The sequence below is a fragment of the Momordica charantia genome, assembly GCF_013281855.1.
Source record: "Momordica charantia cultivar OHB3-1 chromosome 6 unlocalized genomic scaffold, Mcharantia_2.0 BLBB01000006.1, whole genome shotgun sequence".
Classification (NCBI taxonomy): Eukaryota; Viridiplantae; Streptophyta; class Magnoliopsida; order Cucurbitales; family Cucurbitaceae; genus Momordica; species Momordica charantia.
In genome coordinates, this window is record NW_028275164.1 from 16,278,461 (window position 1) to 16,296,322 (window position 17,862).

A 17,862-nucleotide genomic window follows, 5' to 3' on the forward strand; every position below is an offset into this window, starting at 1 on the left:
GAGATACTTGTCCCAACTACCACCAAAGTCTAACATGCAAGCTCTGAGCATGTCCTCTAAAACCTGGTTCACGCGCTCCGTCTGACCATTGGCTTGGGGGTGAAACGCTGTGCTAAAGTCCAACTTAGTACCCAGGGACTTGTGTAGACTCCGCCAAAAAGTCTAGGTGAAACGCGGGTCTCGATCGGACACTATGGATACCGGTATACCATGTAGCCTGACAATTTCATGCAAATACAGTTCCGCCCATTTTTCTACTGTATACGTGGCCTTGCCGGGAATAAAGTGAGCAGACTTGGTTAAACGATCTACAACTACCCAAATCACAGTGAATCCCTTAACCGTCCTTGGTAGTCCTGTAATGAAGTCCATAGCCACATCGTCCCACTTCCAGACTGGTATGCTCAAAGGTTGCAGCAATCCAGCAGGTCTCTGTCTTGAAGCCTTTACCTGTTGGCAAGTCAAACACTTGCTAACAAACTGAGCTATTTCCCTCTTCATGTTATGCCACCAGTAATGTTTCTTTAGGTCTTGGTACATTTTGGTACTTCCTAGATGGACCGAGTAGGGAGTATTGTGTGCCTCTCCCAATAAGTCCTTCCTCAAAGAATAATCTTTTGCCACACACAACCTTCCGTGAAAAAGCAAAGCTGCCTCACCTGAGAGAGTGAAATCCCCATGGCCCACCATACTAAAGCCTTTGGCCAAGCTAGGGTCTTCCTTTTGGGCAACAATGATCCGCTGCCTCAGACTGGGTTCCACCGAGAGTCGAGCCAACAATGCGGAGACATCATCCACCGTCAGCTCTACCTCCAAGCGTTCCAACTCGCTGTGCATTGGTCTGCAGATCGCAACCAGAGATGCTACACTTGCCGCCCTTCTACTAAGAGCATCAGCCACCACGTTTGGTTTACCCGGATGGTAACTAATCTCACAATCATAGTCCTTCACCAACTCTAACCACCGCCTCTGTCTCAAGTTAAGCTCCTTCTGAGTGAAAAGGTACTTCAAACTCTGATGATCCGTGAAGACCCGAATTCTCTCTCCGTAAAGGTAGTGCCTCCACAACTTTAAGGCGAAGACCACTGCTGCTAGTTCTAAATCATGAGTGGGATAGTTAAGCTCATGCACCTTCAGTTGTCGAGAAGCATAAGCTATAACTTTCCCATGTTGCATCAGCACACATCCCAAGCCCCTTCGCGAGGCGTCGCTGTAAACCACCAAACCTCCCGTCCCATCGGGGACAGTTAACACCGGTGCAGACACCAAACGCTTCTTCAGTTCTTGGAAAGCCTCCTCACACTCGCTGCTCCAAGTGAAGGTAGCATTTTTACGAGTCAACTGCATCAACGGTGCCGCTATCCGAGAGAAATTTTGGATGAACTTTCTGTAATAACCAACCAAGCCGAGGAAGCTACGAATCTCTGTAACTGAATTAGGTCTTGTCCAATGGCTAACAGCTTCTACCTTGGCGGGGTCTACTGCAATACCTTCCCTGGTGACTATGTGTCCTATGAAAGCCACTTGGTCCAGCCAGAACTCACACTTTGAAAACTTTGCATACAACTTATTTCCCCGTAGTGTAGTCAAAACCTGCCTGAGATGTTCTTCGTGGCACTGCTCAGTCTTGGAGTATATCAGGATGTCGTCGATGAACACGATGGCAAAAGAATCTAAATACTCCTTAAAGACCCGATTCATTAGATCCATAAAGGCTGCCGGAGCATTTATGAGTCCAAAAGACATCACGACAAACTCCTAGTGCCCATACCTTGTTCTGAACGCCGTCTTCGAGATGTCGGTCTCCTTTAACCTTAACTGGTGGTACCCCGAACGCAAGTCTATCTTTGAGAACACCTTCGCCCCCTGAAGCTGATCAAAAAGGTCATCAATGCGTGGTAGGGGATACTTATTCTTAACCGTAACTTTGTTTAGTTCCCTGTAATCTATACAAAGTCGCATAGAACCATCCTTTTTCTTAACAAAGAGCACGGGCGCACCCCAAGGGGATACGCTTGGGCGGATGAAACCCTTGTCGAGTAATTCTTCCAACTGTAGCTTCAGCTCTTTCAACTCTGCCGGAGCCATTCGATAGGGTGCTTTCGAGATGGGAGCCGTCCCTGGCAGCAACTCTATACAAAAGTCCACTTCGCGGGACGGAGGCAAGCCGGGGAGGTCCTCAAGGAACACGTCAGAGAACTCATTGACCACACGAACCGCCTCAAGGGTCGGCACAACCTTCCTTGTATCCACAATGCTAGCCAAATAGGCTCAGGCACCACGCTGGAGAAGATGGCTAGCCTTCAATGCCGACACCACCCTCGGGACCCCGGCCTTGACTCCTTTAAAGGTAAAGTTTTGTCTGGAGGGCAAGCGAAAGCTAACTTCCTTCTTCGAGCAATCAATGTTAGCCCGGTTGGCAGCTAACCAATCCATGCCTAGTATCACATCGAAATCCTGCATATCCAGTTGGATTAACTTCACCTCCATGGTCTGACCATCGAAAGAGAGCTGGCCTCCTTTCACCACTTGACTAGTGACCAACACAGATCCTGACAGAGTGGATACCGACAGCAAACAGCCTAACGATTCTAGCTCTAGGTCCGCATGCCGAACAAAAGTAGAAGCAATGAAAGAATGACTAGACCCCGAGTCAAATAAAGCGTAAGCAGGCATACTGAGTACTAAAACGGTCCCTGCAAAAGTACCACGCATGCAATAAAACACAAGCATATACACACAGCTCAAGACTCGCAAAGAGAAGGTACCTGTGACCTGATTACGCTTGTTTACATGCGTAAAAAGAAGGTTTTAGATGCTGTTTTTACTATGTTTCAGCTTTGTTTCGGATTTTTCTCGATCGTTTGAGTTTCAATTCATGCAAAATTCATATACTATGGTTTGTGGATGGCTTATGTTGTATTTATGACATTTTAGGACCATTTGGGAGTGCAAATTAATCAAAAGAAGCGAAAAGACGAAAAACACCTCAGGAGGCGCCAGGCGCCTGGGAAGCCTGCAGAAAACAGTTTTTCTTCCAACTTTGCCCTTAATGAAACGCGTCTTCCAATGCGTTTTGGTGGTTCCAACCGATGCATACGTGTAGAAGAAGTGTTCCACTATCAAATTGAGCACGATTTGGTCAGTCAAAAGAGTTGGAAATGGGTGATTCACCATCGTTTTAGGACCTACCTAACCAATTCTGCACAGCTATAAATTCCAGCAACTTCTCCACCAAAATCATCAAGCCTTGCTTCCTTCTCTTGATCATTTTTAGTGTTTCTTTGTTGCTTTCTAAGTACTTTTGAGTTGCTTTCATTAGTTGCTTTTGGTTTTTAAATCCCGAGTACTTTACATTTTATTGAGCTTTGTTTTGTTTCCATTTGTACTTAGTTATTTTCTACTTATTCAAATATATAAAATCTAGCACTTTGCTTATTCTCTCTTTGCCTTTATTTATTTTAGTTAAGAGAGTTGTGTTTTTGGAGGAAAGAGCACGTGACACTCTCCCTTGCTTGAAAGAGAAGGGCGAAGCTCTCAATCCCGATAAAAACTCTCCATTAGTTAACTTTTGTTTTTCACACATGCATTCCACATTCAACCATTTTACTTGCTGTATTTTCTTCAATATGTCTTTCTAAATTCCCGTCTCTAGCCCGGTTATGGATAGTTAGTCTTTTATGTCTAAAAAGGGTTGCTAAGAAGTAGTGTTTTTACTTTCCATTCATTGCTCAACATGTTTTCCCAAAAAGTTAGGATTTAGAGAAGGCCACTGTAAGTCTTAACAAGTCAATACTGAAAAGGTTGCTTATTTGCATTGTTGAGTGATTAAACCGAGGAGAGGAGCGCCTTAGACATAAGGGTTCCGCTTAAGTAGCCTAGACATAGGACCTTAACCCGAGGTTGCGACTATTTCCATCCTAAAACTAAGATATATCTCATAATAGACATATTAGGGAATGTCTTAGGACTTTGAACTTGCTTAGACATAAGTAAAGTGAGAAGCGTAGTCGTTAGTTTCTAAAGTAAAATGCATATTGTCCTTAGCATGTCCTTGATTCTTTGTTGGCTAACTTGAAGTAAATCGGGCTAGGTTTTATTATTATAAGTCCAAATCCCAAATCCAAACCATTATTTGTGACCGCTTCCCATTTTACAAGAATCACTCATTCCAACATTCACTATTCTTTAAAACTTTAGAGTTTGGAAATTGTTTAGAAGTCCTTGAGGATCGATACTTGGATACTCCATCCATTTTATATTACTCTGACAGGTGTGCGCTTGCATCTATATAATTGTTACCACGCTTAGCGCGTGCGTTCAGCATAAACATCCCAGTCAAGTTTTTGGCGCCGTTGCCGGGGACTTTAGTTTTAAAATTTTTTCAAATTCTTTTAGTTTTTATTTTTGTGAATTGTTGTTGGGTGTAATTTCCATCCACCGTTTTTGTTCTATATTTTTGGTCGTTTATCTCACAAGGGTAAGTTAAAGTGCATGAGCACAAAATCTTTTCTTCTACCCCTTGACCCTGAGATTGAGCGGACCCTTCGAAAAACTCGAAAGGAGCAAAGACTTCGAAAACAACTAGAAAAGCAAAAAGAGAGAGAAGGTGAAATCAGTCCTGAAAGTGAGGTAGAGAGTACGAGCACATCAATGGCAGATATTCCACCTCGTGATCCGGTTGATCCACCTGCTGTTAACGGTAATATGAGGGATCATGCGAGAAATGATGAATTCAACCATATCCAGATGGCGGACAACAGAGACGTGGCAATGCGAGAATATGCCGCCACGGCTTTTCAGAACTTTGATTCAGGGATAGTCAACCCTATTCCAGCCCACGCAAACTTTGAGCTTAAACCAATGATGTTCCAAATGTTGCAGACAATTGGACATTTTGGAGGGCAGGAACATGAGGATCCACATGATCATCTGAAATCATTCATTCAAATTGCAAATGCATTTCGATTACCTGGTATAACAGACGATGCTCTGAGACTAACACTTTTTCCATTTTCTTTGAAGGACCAAGCTAGAGCATGGCTCAATGCATTTCCACCGGGATCCATCACCACATGGGGGTCGTTAGTGGAGAAGTTCTTAACAAAATTCTTCCCACCTACTCGCCACGCTGATATCAGAGAGGAGATCATCTCCTTTAGACAGTATGATCGTGAACCTGTTCACGAGGCGTGGGAGAGATTTAAAGAACTAATCAGGAAATGTCCGAACCATGGCTTACCGGCATGCATCCAGATAGAACATTTCTTTAGAGGTTTAGATCATCCTACCAAGATGATGCTAAACAATGCTGCCAACGGAGCCTTTACAAAGAAGACATTCAACGAGATAGTTGACATCCTAAATGACTTAGCTTCACATAACGAACTATGGTGTTCGCAAAGATCTAGTGCAGCACCAAAGAAGCAAGATCCAGCTGGAGTTTTGGCTCTGGACATTGCGACCTCGATGCAAAAAGAGATGGTTACAATGAACCAGAGGCTGAAAGAGATGGCATTGGGAATAAAAAATCCATTAGCCACGCCGATACAACCTGTGCAGTCGGATTATTGCACTCCTGCCCCTGTTTGCCAAGTCAACGATCTCATTTGTTCATTTTGCAGTGAAAACCATATTTATGATAATTGTCCACATAACCCTGCTTCTGTTTTTTATGTAGGACATGGGAACAATAGGAACTTTAACCCATATTCGAACACCTACAACCCAGGTTGGAGGCACCACCCTAATTTCTCATGGGGAGGACAAGGAGGTTCGAGCGGTTTTAATCAAGGGCAGAGCCAACAGAACAAGCAGCCCTATGTTCCACCTGCACAGCAATACATCCCACCACCGCAACAGCAGTACAATCAGAGGACACAGACTCCACCAGTTCAAAATAACAACTCAAATCTTGAGAATATGATGAAGGAGTACATGGCCCGAACCGACGCAGTGATACAATCCCAAGCGGCATCAATGAGGAATTTCGAGACCCAATTGGGACAGCTCGCCAATGAATTGAAGAATAGACCACAAGGTTCTTTTCCAGGCCATACTGAATTACCAAAACGAGAAGGGAAAGAACAGTGCAAAGCTGTCACCCTCAGGAGTGGACTGGCATATGATGGACCAACAATGCCAACAACAGATGTACAGATTCCGTCCACTGAACCAATTGTAAAGATACCAGAAAATCCAACAACACCAGAAAAAGAAAATATTAGAAAAGGTAATGAGGACACCCCGAGTGTTCCTCCACAGGTACAGCCTTCTTTTACCCCTACTCCCCCGTTTCCACAAAGATTAGTAAAGAAAAATAATGATTCCCAGTTTAGAAAATTTTTAGATATTTTAAAACAACTGCACATAAATATACCATTAGTAGATGCTCTAGAACAGATGCCAAATTATGCTAAGTTATTGAAAGATATAGTTTCTAGGAAGAAAAAAATAGAGAGCATGAACTGGTAGCCATGACAAAATGTAGTAGTGAAGCTGTAGGCAGCCCGCTATCCATGAAATGTAATGATCTGGCAGTTTTACCATTCCATGTTCCATAGGAGGAAAAAACTTAGGTAGGGCATTATGTGATCTAGGCGCTAGCATTAATCTTATGCCATTATCAGTTTTCAAATCTTTAGGCATAGGAGAAGCTAGACCTACTACGGTTACCCTCCAACTAGCAGATAGATCTATCATAAGACCTGAGGGAAAGATAGAAGATGTTTTAGTCCAGGTGGACAAATTCATTTCCCTGCGGACTTTATCATTCTAGATTGCGAGGCAGACTTAGACGTTCCCATTATTTTGGGAAGACCATTTCTAGCCACTGGGGATACAGTTTTTAATGTGAGGAAGGGAGAAATTACAATGAGAGTAAATAATGAAGAAGTTAAATTTAACGTTCTAGATGCCATGAAATTACCAGGAGACTTTGAAGAGTGCTCTGCTATAAATAGCTTGAATCCTGTTATGTTTGATGAGTTTTATGACTTATTAGTTACAGAGATTGAAGAAGAGCTTGATAAGATAGCAGAAGGACCGGAAGATATGGCTAATCCTATTGAAAAAATACAAAAAGAAGAATGCAAGTCGTTACTTCCGTCCATAGTGGAACCACCCACGTTGGAGCAGAAGCCATTGCCGTCGCATTTGAAATATGCGTATCTAGGGGATAACGACACTTTACCAGTTATTATAGCTTCCAATTTATCACCTACTAATGAATATTCTTTATTGCAGATTTTGGAGAAGCACAAAAAGGCCATTGGATGGACGATAGCAGATATCCGAGGGATAAGCCCGGCCTTTTGCATGCACAAAATTCTATTGGAAGAAGATGCTAAGAACTCTATTGAGAGTGAAAGGCGATTGAACCCGAAGATGAAAGAGGTTGTAAGGAAAGAAATTCTCAAATGGCTTGACGCCGGTGTTATATACCCAATATCCGACAGCAGCTGGGTAAGCCCAGTACAGTGTGTACCAAAGAAAGGGGGTATAACCGTGGTGGCCAACGAGGAGAATGAGCTCATCTCAACCCGAACTGTGAGCGGGTGGAGAGTTTGCATTGATTATCGCAAACTCAACAAGGTAACAAAGAAAGACCATTTTCCTCTCCCGTTTATTGACCAGATGCTCGACCGTCTGGCAGGTAAGGATTTCTATTGTTTTTTAGATGGATATTCGGGTTATAATCAAATTACTATTGCTCCAGAAGACCAAGAGAAGACAACATTTACGTGTCCGTATGGTACGTTCGCTTTTAGACGAATGCCCTTTGGACTATGCAATGCACCCGCGACTTTTCAGAGGTGTATGATGGCCATCTTCTCTGACATGGTAGAAAATATTTTAGAAGTTTTTATGGATGACTTTTCTGTTTTTGGAAATTCTTTTGACGCATGTTTAGTTAATTTGGAGAGAGTATTGGAGAGATGTGAACAAACAACCTAGTCCTAAATTGGGAGAAGTGTCATTTCATGGTACAAGAGGGTATTGTTTTGGGTCACAAAATTTCCAAGCAAGGAATAGAGGTAGACCACGCTAAGATAGACATCATTTCAAAGCTACCTCCTCCTACAAATGTCAAAGGGATTAGAAGTTTTTTAGGGCATGGGGGATTTTACCGCCGCTTTATAAAAGACTTTGCTAAAATTTCTAAACCCTTGTGTCAATTGTTAGAACATGATAGACCATTTGTTTTTGATGATGACTGTTTAAAATCATTTGAAATGTTGAAAGTTGCTCTAAGTTCAGCCCTATAATTATCGAACCTAATTGGGATTTACCTTTTGAGCTCATGTGTGATGCCAGTGATTATGCAATAGGAGCTATGTTAGGACAACGTAAAAACAAGATCTTGCATCCTGTGTATTATGCTAGTAAGACTCTGACCGGTGCACAACTCAATTACACTACTACTGAAAAGGAACTGTTAGCAGTTGTGTTCGCCTTTGATAAGTTTAGGTCTTACTTGATAGGCACAAAAGTCATTGTTTTTACTGACCATTCTGCTTTAAAATATTTATTTGCTAAAAAAGATGCTAAACCACGTTTGATACGGTGGATTTTGTTACTTCAAGAGTTTGATATTGAAGTGAGGGACAGGAAGGGTACTGAAAACCAAGTTGCTGATCACCTGTCTAGATTGGAATCCCCGCTCTGTGATGATGGAACTGTTATTCGTGAACAGTTTATTGACGAGCAACTCTTGCGAGTTGATTCAGTTCCGTGGTATGCCGATATAGCAAATTATTTGGTAAGTCGAATAGTTCCTTATGAGTTCAACAAGCAACAGGTAAAGAAATTTCTAAATGAAGTTCGATGTTATCGTTGGAATGAGCCTTTTTTATATAAGCTAGGACCTGACAATATATCTAAACGCCACGAAATGCCTCAAACCCCGATCCTGGAGATTGAAATATTTGATGTGTGGGGTATAGATTTTATGGGTCCATTTCCATCTTCTAATGGTAAGCTTTATATATTGTTAGCAATAGATTATGTTTCGAAATGGATAGAAGCCATTGCAACTGCTACCAATGATTCCAAAGTTGTCATTCGTTTTCTGCAAAAGCACATTTTTACGCGTTATGGAACCCCGCGTTGTCTGATAAGCGATGGGGGGGCTCATTTTGTGAATAGGTCTATGCAAAAGTTGCTGACTAAATACAATGTGCGTCATAGGGTTGCAACAGCATATCATCCTCAGTCGAATGGGTTAGCCGAAATATCTAATAGGGAGATAAAAAACATTTTAGAAAAAACTGTAAATCTTAACCGTAGGGATTGGTCTTTTAAGCTTGATGATTCACTTTGGGCATATAGGACAACATTTAAGACTCCCCTCGGCATGTCCCCCTATAGGCTAGTTTTTGGAAAAGCATGTCATTTGCCTCTTGAGCTAGAATATAAAGCATTTTGGGCTACTAAGAAATTAAATTTTGATTTGTTGGCTGCAGGTGAAGCGAGGAAGTTACAATTGTTGGAATTAGAAGAACACAGGCACTTTTCTTATGAGAATGCTAAGTTGTTTAAGGAAAAAACTAAACAGTGGCATGATAGGCGTCTTCGGCCGAACAATCTTCAAGAAGGTGATCTGGTTCTGTTATTCAACTCTAGGTTGAAACTTTTCCCTGGAAAACTTAAGTCTAGATGGTCCGGTCCCTTTCAAATTTTTAAAGTCTACCCATATGGGGCAGTGGATCTAGTTGACTCTAAGGGAAATGTTTTTAAAGTAAATGGGCAGAGACTTAAGCCGTATTTTGGAGAACCAGTGGATAGAGGAAAAACCTCTATTCAACTTTCAGGTCAATAAATTTTACGAAAAATGTTTTTTTCCTTCTTATCCGTTTTTGAAAGAACAAAAGTAAAGGAAGGAAGTCTTTGTATCTTGTATTTTCTCTTTGTTTCATTATAAAGTTTTTCTTATTAAGAGAATGTTTTTGAAAACGTTGAAAAAAAAAGAAAAAAAAAAAAAAAGAAAAAAAAACGTTGAAAAAAAAAAAAAGAATTACGCAGGCGCCTGGCGCCTGCTCTTTGCGAAAATAAATCACGCAGGCGCCTGGCGCCTGCCCTGTTTTCCAGCAGTTCGAGTTTCGTTTTCCTTCAAGGTTTGGGTTTTAATTTTCGATAGCATGGGCTTTACTTTGGGTCAAACATTAATCCTCTATGATTTAGCTTTAAGAACTTCTTTTCAAACTCAAATTTTGTTTCCCTAATCCTATTTTGTATTCAAATTTGTTTTCTTTTCCTTTTAGGTTTAGGAAACTTGGTTGAACTTAAATGTCAATCCCTTTCCATTTAGGATTTAGTTTGGGGAAAGCTTTAAATAGACCCATTGCCTAAGCTTTACAACTCCACCAAAACCCACACAACTCTCTTCTTCCCCTTGTTTTTTTCGAAAAAAAAAACCCACTCCCTTCATCACCCTTGTTTTCGATTTTCAGCCACCAAAGAGAAGAAGAAATTTCCAGCATTTGCTTACATCTATGGCTTCTTCTTCTCAACATACTTCACTTCCTACCTCTTCCACTCAAGCTCCAAATGCCACAAGCATTCCTTTTCTACCATTGGAGAACTTCCAACACCACATGGGTTCAGATTCTAGGCTAGCTGCTGTTAGGGGAGGAAACCCGCTTCAAACATTTGAATGTCCTCCATCCCAAGCTCCTACACAACATCCTATAGTGAGCCCACATGGTTATGTTAATTTTCAGCAACTACCCACCTTTAATATACCTCAAAACAGTGAGTTTAGGGCTGAAAATCCTCAACAACTTCCTCCAATGATCAATCCGGGTATGTACCAACCGTTTATGTTTAACCCGGTTCCTTCATATCATTTTCCCTTGTCTCAAATGCAAATTCCAGCTAGTGTTCATCCTTATGGAATGCCAAATCCATCTACTATATTTCCTAGCCTTCCACCTTATTATGGAATGGGTCATTGGGTACCTCCACATAATTATGGGATGCTTTCACCTAGAGTTTCCCCACCACCTCAACTTCCATTCCTAGAAAGAGGACCTCAAGCACCCCAATTGCACCCTAACATATCGAGTACCTTCAACATGGGACAACTAAAACCCTTAGAGCCTCCTAGGATGCCAACCCCAACCAATATGCCAATGGATGCAGGAGATGAGCATGGAGGAGAGCAAGAGAAGAGCCATAGCCATAGGCTAGAGCCCGGGGTTTCGATAGGGCAAAAGAGGAAGGGCAAGGAGGTGATGATAGACCCAGAAATTGAGGAAGATGGGAGTAGTAGGCGTCTGACGCCTAAGGATTCATCTATGGAGAACTGGGACGAGGAGCAGTTTTATTCATCTCCATTGATTATTACATCGGAAGATGGTAATGATGATTTTCTACTGGTTTCACGAGGACATTGTTCAAATATGCCAGAAACAGAGGATACCGAGAACGAAGTGGTGAGAACAGATACTCAGGAACCTTCCCTATTGGATACACCTACAGAAGGAGCGTTTTGTAGTCACCAAGAGTTGCCTACTGGGGCAACTGGATCTACTCCATTGGCAACGGATGAGTATGTCACACCGATGGCCACTCTACCAGGGGTAAGGGATGCTCACACTATTCCTTCTCATACAGTTAACCCGCTTGGGTGTGATACAGGTAGATCCAAGGTTGGGGAGAATAGTACTCAAGAACCTACCAGCGAAGAAGATCCTGAGGAGACGATAAGGGAAATGTTTCAATACAAGAGGCGGGAGAAAAAGAGTTCAAAACGACGTGCAGTTCAGGCTAAGAAGCCAACAGTGCCCATGAATGAACCTAAAACGAGAGCTGCGAAAGCTAAAGCAGCTGAAGCTAAGAAGAAGGTAGTGGCACCTGGGCCAGTTGATACAATTGAACTGGACTTGTCTGAGGGAGAGGAGGTCGAGACGAAATGGAACGCGGAAATTTAGCCACTCGAACTTCATTAATGAAATCCCGTAAGATTATGACAGAATTGGGATTTGATCTCACCCTAGGAGATGTGCCTGATGATTGGAGGGAGACCGCCAGAGACAAAGAATGGAGACCACTCATTCAGCCCATACAATGTGAGGCTTTGGAGTTAGTCAGAGAATTCTATGCTGCAGTCCATCCCCAGTCACATATAGCCATAGTGCGCGGGAAGGAAATACGGTTTGATGCCACTCAGATCAACTACACCTTCAACATTGAGAATACCAGAGATGCTGTGGGCAATAAGATGTTAGTGACTCCGACTCTGGAACAGCTTGATGAGGCTCTAGAATGTGTTGGGAAGCCCTCTGCCACTTGGGCTTTGACTACTCATGGCAAGGTACGACTAAAACCCGAGGATGTTTCCCTAGCTGCTGCAGGATGGTTATACATAGTCAAAAACAGAATTCTGCCAACGGAGCATGATGAGCATGTCACTCAGGATAGGGCATTGCTGGTTTATGCCATGCTAAAGGGCATAGATGTGAATTATGGAGAATTGATCAATACCAGTATCCATGAGTGTGCCCACCGGACACGTGGTAAGCTTTATCACCCACGTTTGGTCACTTCTTTATGCTTGCGACAAGGTGTACAGCTCCCTGAGGATCAAATTAAGAGAGATGCCCCAATTGTGGAAGAGAAGAATATTCGGCGTATTATCGCCCATGCGTTACAAAGAAGGGAAGGTACTGGGATGTCTCCTACATCGGAGATCCGTCGTCTTCGAGAGGAGAACCACCAGCTGCGAGATCAGGTTCGAGAAGTCGTGCAACATATCTACAACTTAAGGGCTTCATTGGATTTTGCGGTTTTACCTTCATGGCCTCCAGCGCTAGCTGCTATCCTTGGTCATCCATCTCCCAGTACTGACACTGATCCTAGTCCACAACCTCCGACTTCATGAAGGGGAGGTTCCTTCTTTGCTATTTTTTGTGTTTTATTCTTTTTGGTTAATGACGTACTTTTCTAGCATTACTACGCATGTTTTTTTTTGTATAGATTATGTTTCGAGCTCAGTTGAAGCATGAATAAATTAGTATCGTTTATCTTCTGATCACTTAAAGTATGCCTTCACTTAACCTTAGTTTAGCTTTTCACATGCCTATTTTGAAGCATCTGTGCTGTGCATGTGATTTCATGTCGATGATGATTATAAGAGATTGTTGAGTTTTCTGTTCTATGCCTGACTAAGCTTTGAGCTATTTCCTGTGTTTATGTGATAAACTCATTTTCTTTTATGTCTTTTTGATCTTTACAGACTTTAAGCTTTTTCTTTGCCCCTATATAGGAAGTCCTTGTCCTTTTTACTGTTAAGCCTTTTTCATCCGATGCAAAAGTCTTTTCCCAGTGAGGACACTGTCTCTTTTAAGTTTGGGGGGGACAGTCGTTGTGTCAGTCGTTGTTTCAGAAAGATAAGGTGTTACTTATATTTAAAAAATCATGCTATTTTCTTTTGAAAAAGAGTCAGTTGGAAAGAAAGAAAATGTTGAAAAAAGCACTTAGCTAAAAAAAAAAAAAAACGAAAGAAAGAAAGAAAAAAGCTGCAAAAGAGTAAAAAGAGTCTTGTTGAGAGAAAATAAGAGTGGGGAAAAGACTTGTGTTAGAAAGAAAAGAGTGGTAAAAACAATGAGAGTTAAAGAAAATGTATTTATGATTTCCGAGTCCTACTGTAGACACCCATTTAGTTTTAGGTTGGGTGTTGACTTTGAAAATAGCAGTAAGGATGGTGATAAGTGACTTCGTGTTTCTCATTGTCGTCGTTTTATGACCTAGCTGTTAGTTCAGAGTCTTTCTACGAGTAGCTGTGGTTGGAACCGATGTTAGTGTGTGAAAACCTCAGGGGCTAGTAGCCGGTCTTTCAGATGTAAAAGTCTTAGTGTAAGAAGGGAGTGTGCAGATTCCTTAGGGGTATTTGAAAACGTTTTCTGTTTTTGAAAGAGAAAAAAGATTTTGAAAGAAAAAGTTTTTATCATTTCAAACTTGGTTTATAGTGACTAAGTTTACAAAGGCAATAGAATGGTAGGCTTTGACATCTTTTCCTTGAGACAATTTATGATTGAACATCTCGGTTGCTTTTGCTTTTCCTTGTCCATGTGTTAGAAAGCTGATTAAAGTTGCTAAGTTTTGCTTGAGGACAAGCAAAAAGTTAAGTTTGGGGGTGTGATTACGCTTGTTTACATGCGTAAAAAGAAGGTTTTAGATGCTGTTTTTACTATGTTTCAGCTTTGTTTCGGACTTTTTCTCGATCGTTTGAGTTCGAATTCATGCAAAATTCATATACTATGGTTTGTGGATGGCTTATATTGTATTTATGACATTTTAGGACCATTTGGGAGTGCAAATTAATCAAAAGAAGCGAAAAGACGAAAAAACACCTCAGGAGGCGCCAGGCGCTTGGGAAGCCTGCAAAAAACTGGTTTTCTTCCAACTTTGCCCTTAATGAAACGCGTCTTCCAATGCGTTTTGGTGGTTCCAACCGATGCATACGTGTAGAAGAAGTGTTCCACTATCAGTTTGAGCACGATTTGGTCAGTCAAAAGAGTTGGAAATGGGTGATTCACCATCGTTTTAGGACCTACCTAACCAATTCTGCACAGCTATAAATTCCAGCAACTTCTCCACCAAAATCATCAAGCCTTGCTTCCTTCTCTTGATCATTTTTAGTGTTTCTTTGTTGCTTTCTAAGTACTTTTGAGTTGCTTCATTAGTTGCTTTTGGTTTTTAAATCCCGAGTACTTTACATTCTTTTATTGAGCTTTGTTTTGTTTCCATTTGTACTTAGTTATTTTCTACTTATTCAAATATATAAAAATCTAGCACTTTGCTTATCTTCTCTTTGCCTTTACTTTATTTTTAGTTAAGAGAGTTGTGTTTTTGGAGGAAAGAGCACGTGACACTCCCCCTTGCTTGAAAGAGAAGGGCGAAGCTCTCAATCCCGATAAAAACTCTCCGTTAGTTAACTTTTGTTTTTCACACATGCATTCCACATTCAACCGTTTTACTTGCTGTATTTTCTTCAATATGTCTTTCTAAATTCCCGTCTCTAGCCCGGTTATGGATAGTTAGCCTTTTATTTCTAATAAGGGTTGCTAAGAAGTAGTGTTTTTACTTTCCATTCATTGCTCAACATGTTTTCCCAAAAAGTTAGGATTTAGAGAAGGCCACTGTAAGTCTTAACAAGTCAATACTGAGAAGGTTGCTTATTTGCATTGTTGAGTGGTTAAACCGAGGAGAGGAGCGCCTTAGACATAAGGGTTCCGCTTAAGTAGCCTAGACATAGGACCTTAACCCGAGGTTGCGACTATTTCCATCCTAAAACTAAGATATCTCTCGTAATAGACATATTAGGGAATGTCTTAGGACTTTGAACTTCCTTAGACATAAGTAAAGTGAGAAGCGTAGTCGTTAGTTTCTAAAGTAAAATGCATATTATCCTTAGCATGTCCTTGATTATTTGTTGGCTAACTTGAAGTAATTCGGGCTAGGTTTTATCATTATAAGTCCAAATCCCAAATCCAAAACCATTATTTGTGACCACTTCCCATTTTACAAGAATCACTCATTTCAACATTCACTATTCTTTAAAACTTCAGAGTTTGGAAATTATTTAGAAGTCCTTGAGGATCGATACTTGGATACTCCATCCATTTTATATTACTCTGACAGGTGTGCGCTTGCATCTATATAATTGTTACCACGCTTAGTGCGTGCGTTCAGCATAAACGCCCAGTCAAGTTTTTGGCGCCGTTGCCGGGGACTTTAGTTTCAAAATTTATTTTCAAATTCTTTTAGTTTTTATTTTTGTGAATTGTTGTTGGGTGTAATTTCCATCCACCGTTTTTGTTCTATATTTTTGGTCGTTTATCTCACAAGGGTAAGTTAAAGTGCATGAGCACAAGATCTTTTCTTCTACCCCTTGACCCTGAGATTGAGCGGACCCTTCGAAAAACTCGAAAGGAGCGAAGACTTCGAAACAACTAGAAAAGCAAAGAGAGAGAAGGTGAAATCAGTCCTGAAAGTGAGGTAGAGAGTACGAGCACATCAATGGCAGATATTCCACCTCGTGATCCGGTTGATCCACCTGCTGTTAACGGTAATATGAGGGATCATGCAAGAAATGATGAATTCAACCATATCCAGATGGCGGACAACAGAGACGTGGCAATGCGAGAATATGCCGCCACGGCTTTTCAGAACTTTGATTCAGGGATAGTCAACCCTATTCCAGCCCACGCAAACTTTGAGCTTAAACCAATGATGTTCCAAATGTTGCAGACAATTGGACATTTTGGAGGGCAGGAACATGAGGATCCACATGATCATCTGAAATCATTCATTCAAATTGCAAATGCATTTCGATTACCTGGTATAACAGACGATGCTCTGAGACTAACACTTTTTCCATTTTCTTTGAAGGACCAAGCTAGAGCATGGCTCAATGCATTTCCCCCGGGATCCATCACCACATGGGGTCGTTAGTGGAGAAGTTCTTAACAAAATTCTTCCCACCTACTCGCCACGCTGATATCAGAGAGGAGATCATCTCCTTTAGACAATATGATCGTGAACCTGTTCACGAGGCGTGGGAGAGATTTAAAGAACTAATCAGGAAATGTCCGAACCATGGCTTACCGGCATGCATCCAGATAGAACATTTCTTTAGAGGCTTAGATCATCCTACTAAGATGATGCTAAACAATGCTGCCAACGGAGCCTTTACAAAGAAGACATTCAACGAGATAGTTGACATCCTAAATGACTTAGCTTCACATAACGAACTATGGTGTTCGCAAAGATCTAGGGCAGCACCAAAGAAGCAAGATCCAGCTGGAGTTTTGGCACTGGACATTGCGACCTCGATGCAAAAAGAGATGGTTACAATGAACCAGAGGCTGAAAGAGATGGCATTGGGAATAAAAAAACCATTAGCCACGCCGATACAACCTGTGCAGTCGGATTATTGCACTCCTGCCCCTGTTGCCAAGTCAACGATCTCATTTGTTCATTTTGCAGTGAAAACCATATTTATGATAATTGTCCACATAACCCTGCTTCTTTTTTTATGTAGGACATGGGAACAATAGGAACTTTAACCCATATTCGAACACCTACAACCCAGGTTGGAGGCACCACCCTAATTTCTCATGGGGAGGACAAGGAGGTTCGAGCGGTTTTAATCAAGGGCAGAGCCAACAGAACAAGCAGCCCTATGTTCCACCTGCACAGCAATACATCCCACCACCGCAACAGCAGTACAATCAGAGGACACAGACTCCACCAGTTCAAAATAACAACTCAAATCTTGAGAATATGATGAAGGAGTACATGGCCCGAACCGACGCAGTGATACAATCCCAAGCGGCATCAATGAGGAATTTCGAGACCCAATTGGGACAGCTCGCCAATGAATTGAAGAATAGAACACAAGGTTCTTTTCCAGGCCATACTGAATTACCAAAACGAGAAGGGAAAGAACAGTGCAAAGCTGTCACCCTCAGGAGTGGACTGGCATATGATGGACCAACAATGCCAACAACAGATGTACAGATTCCGTCCACTGAACCAATTGTAAAGATACCAGAAAATCCAACAACACCAGAAAAAGAAATATTAGAAAAGGTAATGAGGACACCCCGAGTGTTCCTCCACAGGTACAGCCTCTTACCCCCCCTACTCCCCCGTTTCCACAAAGATTAGTAAAGAAAAATAATGATTCCCAGTTTAGAAAATTTTTAGATATTTTAAAACAACTGCACATAAATATACCATTAGTAGATGCTCTAGAACAGATGCCAAATTATGCTAAGTTATTGAAAGATATAGTTTCTAGGAAGAAAAAAATAGGAGAGCATGAACTGGTAGCCATGACAAAATGTAGTAGTG

General features: G+C 41.5%; 2 non-coding genes across 2 annotated transcripts; both read right to left on the minus strand.

The window, feature by feature from the left end:
* Positions 1–5,133: 5,133 nt before the first annotated feature.
* On the minus strand, positions 5,134–5,240 carry LOC148210784 (small nucleolar RNA R71). Its single transcript, XR_015792004.1, has one exon. It is a non-coding gene; the product is annotated as a small nucleolar RNA R71 (small nucleolar RNA).
* Positions 5,241–16,502: 11,262 nt separating this feature from the next.
* LOC148210785 (small nucleolar RNA R71) lies at positions 16,503–16,609 on the minus strand. The gene has a single exon (XR_015792022.1). It is a non-coding gene; the product is annotated as a small nucleolar RNA R71 (small nucleolar RNA).
* Between the last annotated feature and the right edge of the window lie 1,253 nt (positions 16,610–17,862).